General features: G+C 39.2%; 1 pseudogene; it reads left to right on the forward strand.

The window, feature by feature from the left end:
- The first annotated feature begins 5,823 nt into the window (after positions 1–5,823).
- Positions 5,824–6,300, forward strand: LOC124966140 (golgin subfamily A member 7-like; annotated as a pseudogene).
- The last annotated feature ends 3,926 nt before the right edge of the window (positions 6,301–10,226 follow it).

Below are 10,226 nucleotides of genomic sequence, written 5' to 3' on the forward strand. Positions count from 1 at the left end.
ACTCTTTGGTTTAGAATCAGGATCCCCGTGGTGAGATGTGCATTGATGTTTTCCTGGGCTGTCAATGCTTTGGCAGTGGCTTGTGACAGATTGTTGAGCGTGTGAGCAGTAGGAATAGCAGTTCCTAGGGCAAGTCCAGCAGCAGTGGCAGCAGCCGCAGCAGCCGCCGCAGCAACAGTGATGGATATAATTGCTGAGATACCAAAATCTCTTTTTGCTCTCACGGGTAGGAAATTCCACTCACTATGATTTAAGGTCACTGGGACTGGAATAAATTTATTTATTATAAATTGGCAATCCCAGCCAGAGGAAATAATGAAGCATCCCAACAACTAGATAACACTCTTGGTTGGCGCAGTCAAGGACCTCAGTATCATTATCATTGTTATTAGTAATGTTAATATTAAACTTAGAACTCTTAGAATGAACACAAATGGAGAAGTGACACATATGGGAGTAGGGGGGAAAGATTGATAAAAGGAAGAGTAATTGGCCATGCACCTTGTATAACTATAAGCAGGTGTATTACTTCCCTATATAATAGGCTTGCTTTTGACTGCACCTTTATTGAATGAGAGAGAGATTGCCTCCCTGTATCATGGCAGTTTCTGAGGTGGCTAATCAGAGGAGGCAAAGACTACCTCTTAACTTGAAGTTTAGACTAGTAATAAGTGGCTTTACAGTGGAATCAGCTGGTAGGTAAGGGATACCTAAGTTCTGTACTAGGAAATAATTGAGGGAAAACTTGTGCACATGAGTAATAGGCAAGGGAATAGGCCATATGGATAGCAGTCCCCAGAATATATCCCCAAAAGTTTTAGGAAGGGTTAACAACAGTAAGCTTACCACCATCACCATCATTTTGTGTTTCGGTGCCATTTTCTTTCTTATGGATTTTTCTTACCAAGCGGTCCGGGACCCAGATAGGTTGTTGTTGGTCCTGAGGAAAAACACAAACAGATCCTCTCCCCCAAATTAATACTGGGTCAGGTCCTTTCCAGGACCCAGTCAAGATGTCTTTCCACATGGCTTGTGGATGGCCACCAGACTTTCCACTAAAATGTCTATCAGCTGCAGTACAGCCCATAGCATACAAATTAAAAAAATTGAGGGTGAATAAAGCAAGGTTAAGTCTGTTCTTGGGAGGGGCTAATGCCCCTATTCCCCCTTTTTGTTTAGTTAAGCAGACTTTCAATGTTTGATTAGCCCTTTTCACAATAGCTTGTCCTTGTGGATTGTTGGGCAATCCTGTAGAATGATAGATATTAAACTTTGAGCAAAACTGTTGAAATGAAGAAGTATACACAGGCCCATTATCTGTTTTAAATGATTTTGGCCTTCCCATAGTAGCAAAGGCTTGAAGGCAATGACTGATTACATCTTTTGTCTTTTCCCCTGTATGGGCAGTAGCAAATATATATCCTGAGTAGGTATCTACAGTTACATGTACAAATCTTAAAGTACCAAATTCAGGGATATGGGTGACATCCATCTGCCATAGATGATTTGGAAGGAGTCCTCTAGGATTGACTTCAAGACGAGGAACAGATAAATGAGGCACACAGGCAGGGCACTGTTTTACTATATTTCTGGATTGTTCTTTTGTAATGTTATGTTTTATTTTGAGAGTAGTAGCATTGACATGAAAATCTTTATGGAAATTAATTGTTTCTTGTACAATATTAAACACATGAGGATCTCGAGTAGCTGAGTCTGCAGTAGAATTTCCTTGAGCTAAAGGCCCAGGTAAGCCTGAATGTGCTCTGATATGGCCTATATATAGAGGTTCTTTGTGAACCCACAGAAGAGTTTGTACTTGATAAAAGCATTGTTGTAAGGTAGATTGAGGACTAATGGGTCCAGCTGTCTCAAGCCGTGGCACAAGCTGGGCAATATAGAGACTGTCAGTATAAATATTTAAAGGTTCCTCAGGAAATGTTTGTAAGGCAGTTATAAATGCTTCTAGTTCAGTTTTTTGAGCAGACTTATGAGAAGTAATAATAGTCTGCACTTTATCAGAAACTACTGTAGCTGAACCGGAGGAGGAGCCATCTGTAAAGATTGTATTTGCTGCTGGGATAGGTTGAGCCTTAACAACCTGAGGGAAAATAACAAGATGTCTTTTGAAGAAGCTGACAATAGATGAACTTGGCAAGTGATTATCAAATGTGGCCATGGTGGAACAATAGACAATTGTCCAATCTTCATTATTGTTAGCTAGTATTTCAATCTGTTTTGCTGTGTATGGGACAATAACTGTCTGAGGATGAACTCCAAAAACTCAAAGGACTGTCTTAAGTCCTAATGCAACTAGATTTGCCACTATCACAGGATATGGGGAAACAACATTTTTGGGGGACACTGGCAAGTGGATCCATATCAGGGGTCCAGTCTGCCACAATAGACCTGTAGGAGTATATTCAGAATCTAATACTATGAGATTAAAAGGCAAGGATAGATCAACTCTATCACTATGAGCATTTTGTAAAGCTTGTTCTACTAATCTCAAGGCTTTTCTATCTTCAGGAGTTAAATTTCTGGGGGATGTAGGGTCTGAATCTCCCTGGAGAATATCAAACAGGCTTACGTTGACTAGTGGTGATTCCCAAATTTGGCCTTATCCAATTTATATCACCTAATAATTTTTGGAAATCATTTAGAGTCTTAAACTTTTTAGTGGCTAATTGAAATTTTTGTGGCCTAACACAGGTATCTAATATTTGATGTCCTAGAAAGGTAATAGGGCTGTGGGTTTGCACCTTTTCTGGGGCCACATGTAATCCCCATTTTCCTAGGGTCTCAATAATATTGTCAAATATCCCTAATAAAGTCTCCTGTTCCCTATGAGCCTAAAAGAATATCATCCATATAATGGAGACAATAAAGTTCTTTACAATTTTGTCTTATCTGTGATATAGCCTGGCCAACATATATTTGACACATAGTGGGACTATTTGCCATTCCCTGGGGAAGGACCACCCATTGGTATCTAGTATTAGGCCCTTCATTATTTAAAGAAGGAATGGAAAAGGCAAATCGAGGACTATCCTCGGGATGAACAGGAATGGAAAAGAAACAATCTTTTATGTCTATAGAGATGATATGATAATGTTTTGGAATAGTGGCTAATGAGGGGAGACCCAGTTGCACTGGGCCCATAATCTGCATACTGGAATTTATGGCTCTCAGATCTTGATGTACAGTATTTCACCCAGTGCCTTCCTTTTTGGCACCGGGAACATAGACCTGGGTCAGGTTGACTTGCCCCTTGCTGTTCTCTAGTCTTAGGTGTTCCCCTGGGCTCTAGATCTGTGGGTCCTTCAGGGAAGTCTCTTCTGAAGTGCCCTTTTGGTCCACACTTAAAGCATGTTATTCCTTTAGCTCTTGATGGCCCCTGATTTGGCCCATGAAGAGCAGCAGCTTTTACTTGTCCTGTAATGACTGCATCATTGATATCCCTGCAGACCTTTATATAGGTACTTAAATCTTTATTTTTTCATGGTCTTCTTTACACCATTTATTTGCTTGCTCATAAGCTAATTGTTTTATCAAGGGCATTGCTTGTTCTGAATCTCCAAAACCCTAGCAGCAGTTTGGATTAATCTATCAACAAAATCTGCAAATGGTTCGTTACTTCCCTGAATCACATTGGACAACTGCCCCTGTAAATCTCCTGTCCCTTGAATTAATTTCCAGGCTTTAGTGGCAGCAACAGCAATTTGTGCATACACCCCAGGATCATAAATAATCTGCTGTTGAATACCTTCATAGTTTCCTTCTCCTGTCAGCATTTCTACATTTCTTTGGGGAAAGCCTGCGGCAGCATTACAGCGTGCCGTTTCTAATGAGGCTTCCTGCCATGCAGTTTTCCACACTAGGTACTGCCCCCCTGATAGCACAGCTTTACATAGCCTTTTCCAATCTTCCTGCACTAGATTTAGCCCCACTACTGATTCCAACATACTAATTGTAAATGGGGCCTGTGGACCATATGTAGCCACTGCTTCCTTAAAAATTTTCACTGTTTTGAAATCCAGAGGTTGGTGGAATCTTTGTCTATTTTGGTCCTCTAGCACAGGGAAGAATTGTGGAACTGCTGAGGTTTCTTTAATGGGGGTTTCTTCTCCCCATGGTGAAAAACCCTTCTGATTTATAGCATAAGCTAACTCCTCCCAGGGGTACCTTGGGGGATGTAGGGGGCAGGCTGCCTGGGGGGGGGCTGCTTCCTCCAGGAAGGGATTGGTATTCCTTCCTGACATAACTGATGGGGGCCACCGTGTCCCTGATGCTCTTTCTAATTTCTCCCCAGTAAGCCCCTCCTCCTCTTCTTCCTCTCTTTGAGAAGTTACACTTAGTTGTTCCTTTATCTCTTCCAAACACATATTTCCTTCTTCTACTAAAGTTTTTATTCTGCCTTTCTCAGATGTTAGACATTCCTTAATGAGCTGCCACATGGGAAAAGTACCTCTAGGTAACGGGGATTGTTTTTCTGCTTTGATAAGATCCTCTTTATGAAGTTCCCACTGTGAAATATTTAGGACTCCCTCTTCCAAAAACCAAGGACTAACCTTGACCAGTGTGGTTACATATGCTGCTACAGTAAATTGTTTTATGACAGTCCCATTACCCTTAAGTACATCTTGTATGATTCTTATCATTTGATTTCTAGACACTTGTGACTCCATTCTGGAGTTATGTGACCCCTCCACCGGGTTATGTGACCCCTTCCACCAGGGTTATGTGACCCCTTTGCCGGGGTTATGTGACCCCTTCCAACAGGGTTATGTGACCCCTCCACCAGGGTTATGTGACCCCTTCGCTGGGGATATGTGATCCCTTTACCAGGGTTATGTGACCCCTTCACCCGGGTTATGTGACCCCTCCACCGGGGTTATGTGACCTCCCCCTTATACACTCTGGCCAGAGATTTCTGGGAGGTTATCCTACAGTTTTCCTATAGCTTACCTTAAGTTACTTAGTTTTCCTATAGCTTACCTTAAGTTACTTACCTGGGAGGATGCAGAAGGAGAAAGAAGTTCCCCATATGGGCCACCACTTGTTCCGTCCAGCGGAAATGGCGCGGAGAAAGGAGACACCACTAATCTTTAGTTTGATGAGATTTATTGCATCCTCCCTGCCTCTCTGTCTCCTTTGTCCTTTGTTCCTCTCTCCCTCTCTCATCCCCCAGGCTCCTAGTTTATCAGTCAATTATAGCAAAGCTTTCTCTCACACAGGAGAGCATGCAGAGGAATGTCAGCATAGCACTATATGAATCACGAGCTGTCCATGCATGGCATGATACTAGATAGCCAATCCTTGAGCTTGGCGTTAACATGTCACAAGTCTCCAAGTAACTAGTAAGCAAGCAGCCTTTTTGGGTACTTCCTTATTTTGGTAGCCAGTACCCATTGGCTCACTGCCAGGCACCATCTTGTCCAAGACGGCCCTCAACATTACTAGAGATGTTGAACATTTTTTCATATATCTGTTGATTACTTGTAGATCTTCTTTTGTGAAGTGTCTGTTCCTTTCTTTAGCCCATTTGTTGATTGGGTTATTTGTATTCTTAGTGTAGAGTTTTTTGAGTTCTTTATATATTCTGGAAATTAGTGCTCTATCTGAAGTATGAGTGGCAAAGATATTCTCCCACTCTGTAGGCTCTCTCTTCACATTGCCGATAGTTTCCTTTGCTGAGAGAAAGTTTTTTAGTTTGAATCTATCCCAGTTGTTGATTCTTGCTTTTATTTCTTGTGCTATGGGAGTCCTGTTAAGGAAGTCTGATCCTACATTTTGAAGATTTGGACCTACTTTTTCTTCTATAAGATGAAGGGGTCAGAACGTAAGTGACGGCAAAAGCGGTGGGATAGCACCTGGAGGGCAGGAGAGGTGGCGCAGCTAGCTGGTCCTGTCTTCGCCATGAGGCCGCACAAAGGTATTCATTCAAGGAGACTACAGCAGTGGCACATGCTGCCAGTTCCAGACCAAGTTCCCTGTGGAGCTGGAAAACCGGATTGATAGGCAGCAGTTTGAAGAGACAGTTCAAACTCTAAATAACCTTTATGCAGAAGCAGAGAAACTTGGAGGCCAATTGTATCCTGAAGGCTGCTTGGCTTGTTTAACAGCATATACCATCTTATACATGGAGACTCATTATGAGAAGATTCTGAAGAAAGTCTCCAAATATATTCAAGAACAGAATGAGAAGATATATGCTTCCCAGGGCCTCCTTCTGACAGACCCTATTGAGAGAGGACTTCGAGTTCCATTTATGAAGACAGAGGCATGAGCAGTGGAAGATAAACCATAAAATTAAAGATCCCACCTCCAGCTGGGACCCTCATCTACCCACTGGCTGATCACAGAGTCCCTACCTCCTCTCCAGAGCATCATTCTTTTGTATCTGCTGCCAGAGCAACGGTACCATTTACTCCAAGGACTAACTTTCAAAAATTCCACACCTGGAGTGACCTCTAGTCACTCAGCATCCACTTTGTGTCTCTAAATTGTGTAGGACTCTGTAATCTTTTGATTCATTTCTGAGAAAACACAATGAAGCCTTTCACATTTTTTAATTCAAAGTGATTTAATAAAATACGCAGTTGGTCAGCCCAATGCAAAGTTTTATTTCTTACCTGCCACCAGTACCATGAATTCTCTTCATTCCTTGGGCCAGTTTTCCAGGTGGCTTTAGACTTCAACGAGTTTATATCAGCCAATGTTCAGTCTCATTCCCCAAAATTATTAAAATACTTTTTTCCAGGTGAGGGATAGACTGTCTGTGGTTATGCTAATGCATTTCCCAGATTTCAAAGAACTACCCATTTTGCCATGATTCAAGTCTTAAGATTGATTTCTGTTATTCAGTTTTCAAACCGAAGTTCATTGAAAAAAATACTGTATAATGTTATTTGTTTTATTATAGCAATTATACCCAATTAAAGCAGTATTGAATACTATTTCCAGTTATTTTCTTTGGAGACTTTTATGTTATTATTGCATTACCTTGAATGTTGGAAAGATGTGATATGTGTTGCTTGTTCATTACACAAATAAGTGAGCATAATAAAGTGGATGCTAAACCATCAAACACATATGTCCCTTCTGTGTCCCTGAATGTGTAATAAGCAAGTATAGTAAATATGTTAATTATAGTTTTGTTATAAATATAACTTACGAGAAAAAAATTTGATAGGCATATTACTGTATATTGCTAATTTTTAACCATACTGGCAACTTTATGATTTATAGATTCCTCATACAGTATTCAGTGCACAAAAATCTTGATTGGTTCAAGTAAGTTAAGTGACTTCAATGTTAAACTCTCAAGTCTGAATCAATATTTCTAACTCTTCTTTTGTCTCTGTGTTCCTAGTGTTTGGGTTTCTTAAAGTCTTTCATTCTTTTCTGGGTTTGAGAGCACTGAATTTGAGAGAAAGTTACAAAATATATTAGGTGAGAATGAAGCAGTTAAAAGTTTTACTTTCAGAGATATTGTAGGTGCTAATACTGGGTCTAACCTTTCAGATGTAATTTCTTTTCTGGATGTGGTAGTTACTCAAATCTCATAGGTCTGTGTAATATTTTAATTGTATAAAACTTTGTTAATATGTAGCCTCTTTCAGTGTGTCTCTCTGACTTTTAAACCCATTGCAATAACTTTGCTGAAATACTGACACATTAGTAAAACTTTTCTTAAACAAACAAACAAACAAAAAGATGAAGGGTCTCTGGTCTGATTCCAAGGTCCTTGATCCATTTTGAGGTGAGTTTTGTGGAGGGTGAGAGATAGGGGTTTAGTTTCATCCTGCTGCATATGGATTTCCAGTTTTCCCAGCACCATTTGTTAAAGAGGCTATCTTTTCTCCATTGCATATTTTTGGCACCTTTGTCTAGTATGAGAAAATTGTATTTATTTGGGTTTGTGTCTGTATCCTCTATTCTGTACCATTGATCTACCTGTCTATTTTGGTACCAATATCACGCTGTTTTTGTTACTATTGCTTTGTATTATAGTTGAAGTTCTGGTATTGCGATACCCCCTGCTTCACTCTTCCTGCTAAGGATTGCTTTAGTTATTCTGGGTTTCTTATTCTTCCAGATGAATTTCATAATTGCTTGCTCTATTTCTGTAAGGTACATCATTGGGATTTTAATCGGAATTGCATTGAATGTGTATAGCACTTTTGGTAGTATGTCCATTTTGACAATATTAATTCTGCCTATCCAAGAACATGGGAGATCTTTCCATCTTCTAAGGTCTTCCTCAATTTCTTTCTTCAATGTTTTGCAGTTTTCATTGTAGAGATCTTTTACCTCTTTCGTTAGATTGAGTCCCAAGTATTTTATTTTTTTTGAGACTATTGCAATGGAGTTGTTTTCCTCATTTCCCTTTCAGATGTTTCATCGCTTGTGTATAAAAACGCTTTAGATTTATGTGTGTTGATTTTATAGTGTGCTATTTTGCTGAATTAATTTTTGAGGTCTAGGAATTTTCTGGACGAGTGTTTTTGATCCTCTAAATATAGAGTCATGTCATCAGCAAACAGTGACAGCTTAAATTCCTCTTTTCCTGTTCTTATCCCTTTAATTTCTTTAGTCTGTCTAATTGCTCTGCCTAGTATTTCCAGAACAGTGTTGAATAGAAGTGGTGAAAGAGGACATCCCTGTCTTGTTCCCATTTTTAAAGGGAATGGTTCAGTTTTTCTCCATTAAGAATGATGTTGGCCATGGGCTTAGCATAAATAGCCTTTAAAATGTTCAGGTATGTTCCTACTCTCCCTATTTTTTCTAGAGTTTTGAGCATGAAGGGGTGTCAAACACTTCTGTGTCAATTGAAATAACCATATGATTCTTATCCTTAAGTCTATTGACATTGTGGATTATGTTTATTGATTTACGGATGTTAAACCACCCTTGCATTCCAGGGATGAACCCCACTTGATCGTGGTGAACAATTTTCCTAATATGTTTTTGGATATGGTTTGCCAATATTTTGTTCAGGATCTTTGCATCTATATTCATCAAGGATACTGGTCTAAAATTTTCTTTCCTTGATGTGTCTTCTCCTGGTTTGGGTATGAGGGTGATATTAGTTTCATAGAATAAGTTTGGGAGGGTACCCTCCTTTTCTATTTCCTGGAATACTTTGAGAAGTATTGAATGAGTTCTTCTTTGAAGGTCTTGTAGAACTCAGCTGAGAATCTGTCTGGTCCTGGGGTTTTCTTGGATGGTAGGTTTTTAATGGCTTCTTCTATTTCATTGCTTGATATTGATCTGTTTAAATTGTGTATGTCCTCCTGGTTCAGTTTGGGAGGAGCATATGTCTCTAGAAATTTGTCAATGTCTTCGGTAGTTTCTATTTTGTTGGAATACAGATTTTCAAAGTAGCTATTCATTATGTATCTCAGTGGTGTCTGTCATGATATTTCCCTTTTCATCATGAATTTTAGTAATTTGAGTTTTCTCTCTCCTCTTTGTTAGTGTGGCTAAGGGTTTGTCTATTTTGTTTACTTTTTCAAAGAACCAACTTTTTGTTTTGTCAATTTTTTGAATTGTTTCTTTTGTTTCAATTTCATTGATTTCAGCTCTGATATTAATTATTTCCTGTCTTCTACTACTTTTGCCGTTCTTCTGTTCTTCTTTTTCTAGGGCTTTGAGCTGTAATGTTAGGTCATTTAGTTGTTGACTTTTCATTCTTTTCTTGAATGTGCTCCATGCAATGAATTTTCCTCTTAGTACTGCTTTTATAGTGCCCCAAAGATTTTGATATGTTGTATCATTGTTCTCATTGACCTCTAAGAATTTTTTATCTCCTCCCTGATGTTTTTTGTTATCCATGTTTCATTCAATAGTATATTATTTAGTCTTCAGGTGTTGGAGTATTTTCTGTTTTTTATTTTGTCATTTATTTCTACACTCATTCCATTATGATCTGATAGAACACAAGGCAATATCTCTATTTTTTTGCATTTCCTAACAGCTGCTTTGTGGTATAACATATGGTCTATTTTTGAGAAGGTTCCATGTGCTGCTGAGAAGAAAGTGAATTTGGTTGTTGATGGATGGAATATTGTATATATGTCTATTAAGTCTAGGTTATTGATTGTGTTATTGAGTTCCATGGTTTCTTTGTTTGGTTTTTGTTTGTGAGATCTATCCAGTGGTGACAGCCATGGGTTAAAGTCACCCAGAATTATTGTGTTGTGGTCTGTTTGATTCCTGGAATC

This window comes from Sciurus carolinensis, chromosome 16 (genome assembly GCF_902686445.1).
Source record: "Sciurus carolinensis chromosome 16, mSciCar1.2, whole genome shotgun sequence".
Lineage (NCBI taxonomy): Eukaryota > Metazoa > Chordata > Mammalia > Rodentia > Sciuridae > Sciurus > Sciurus carolinensis.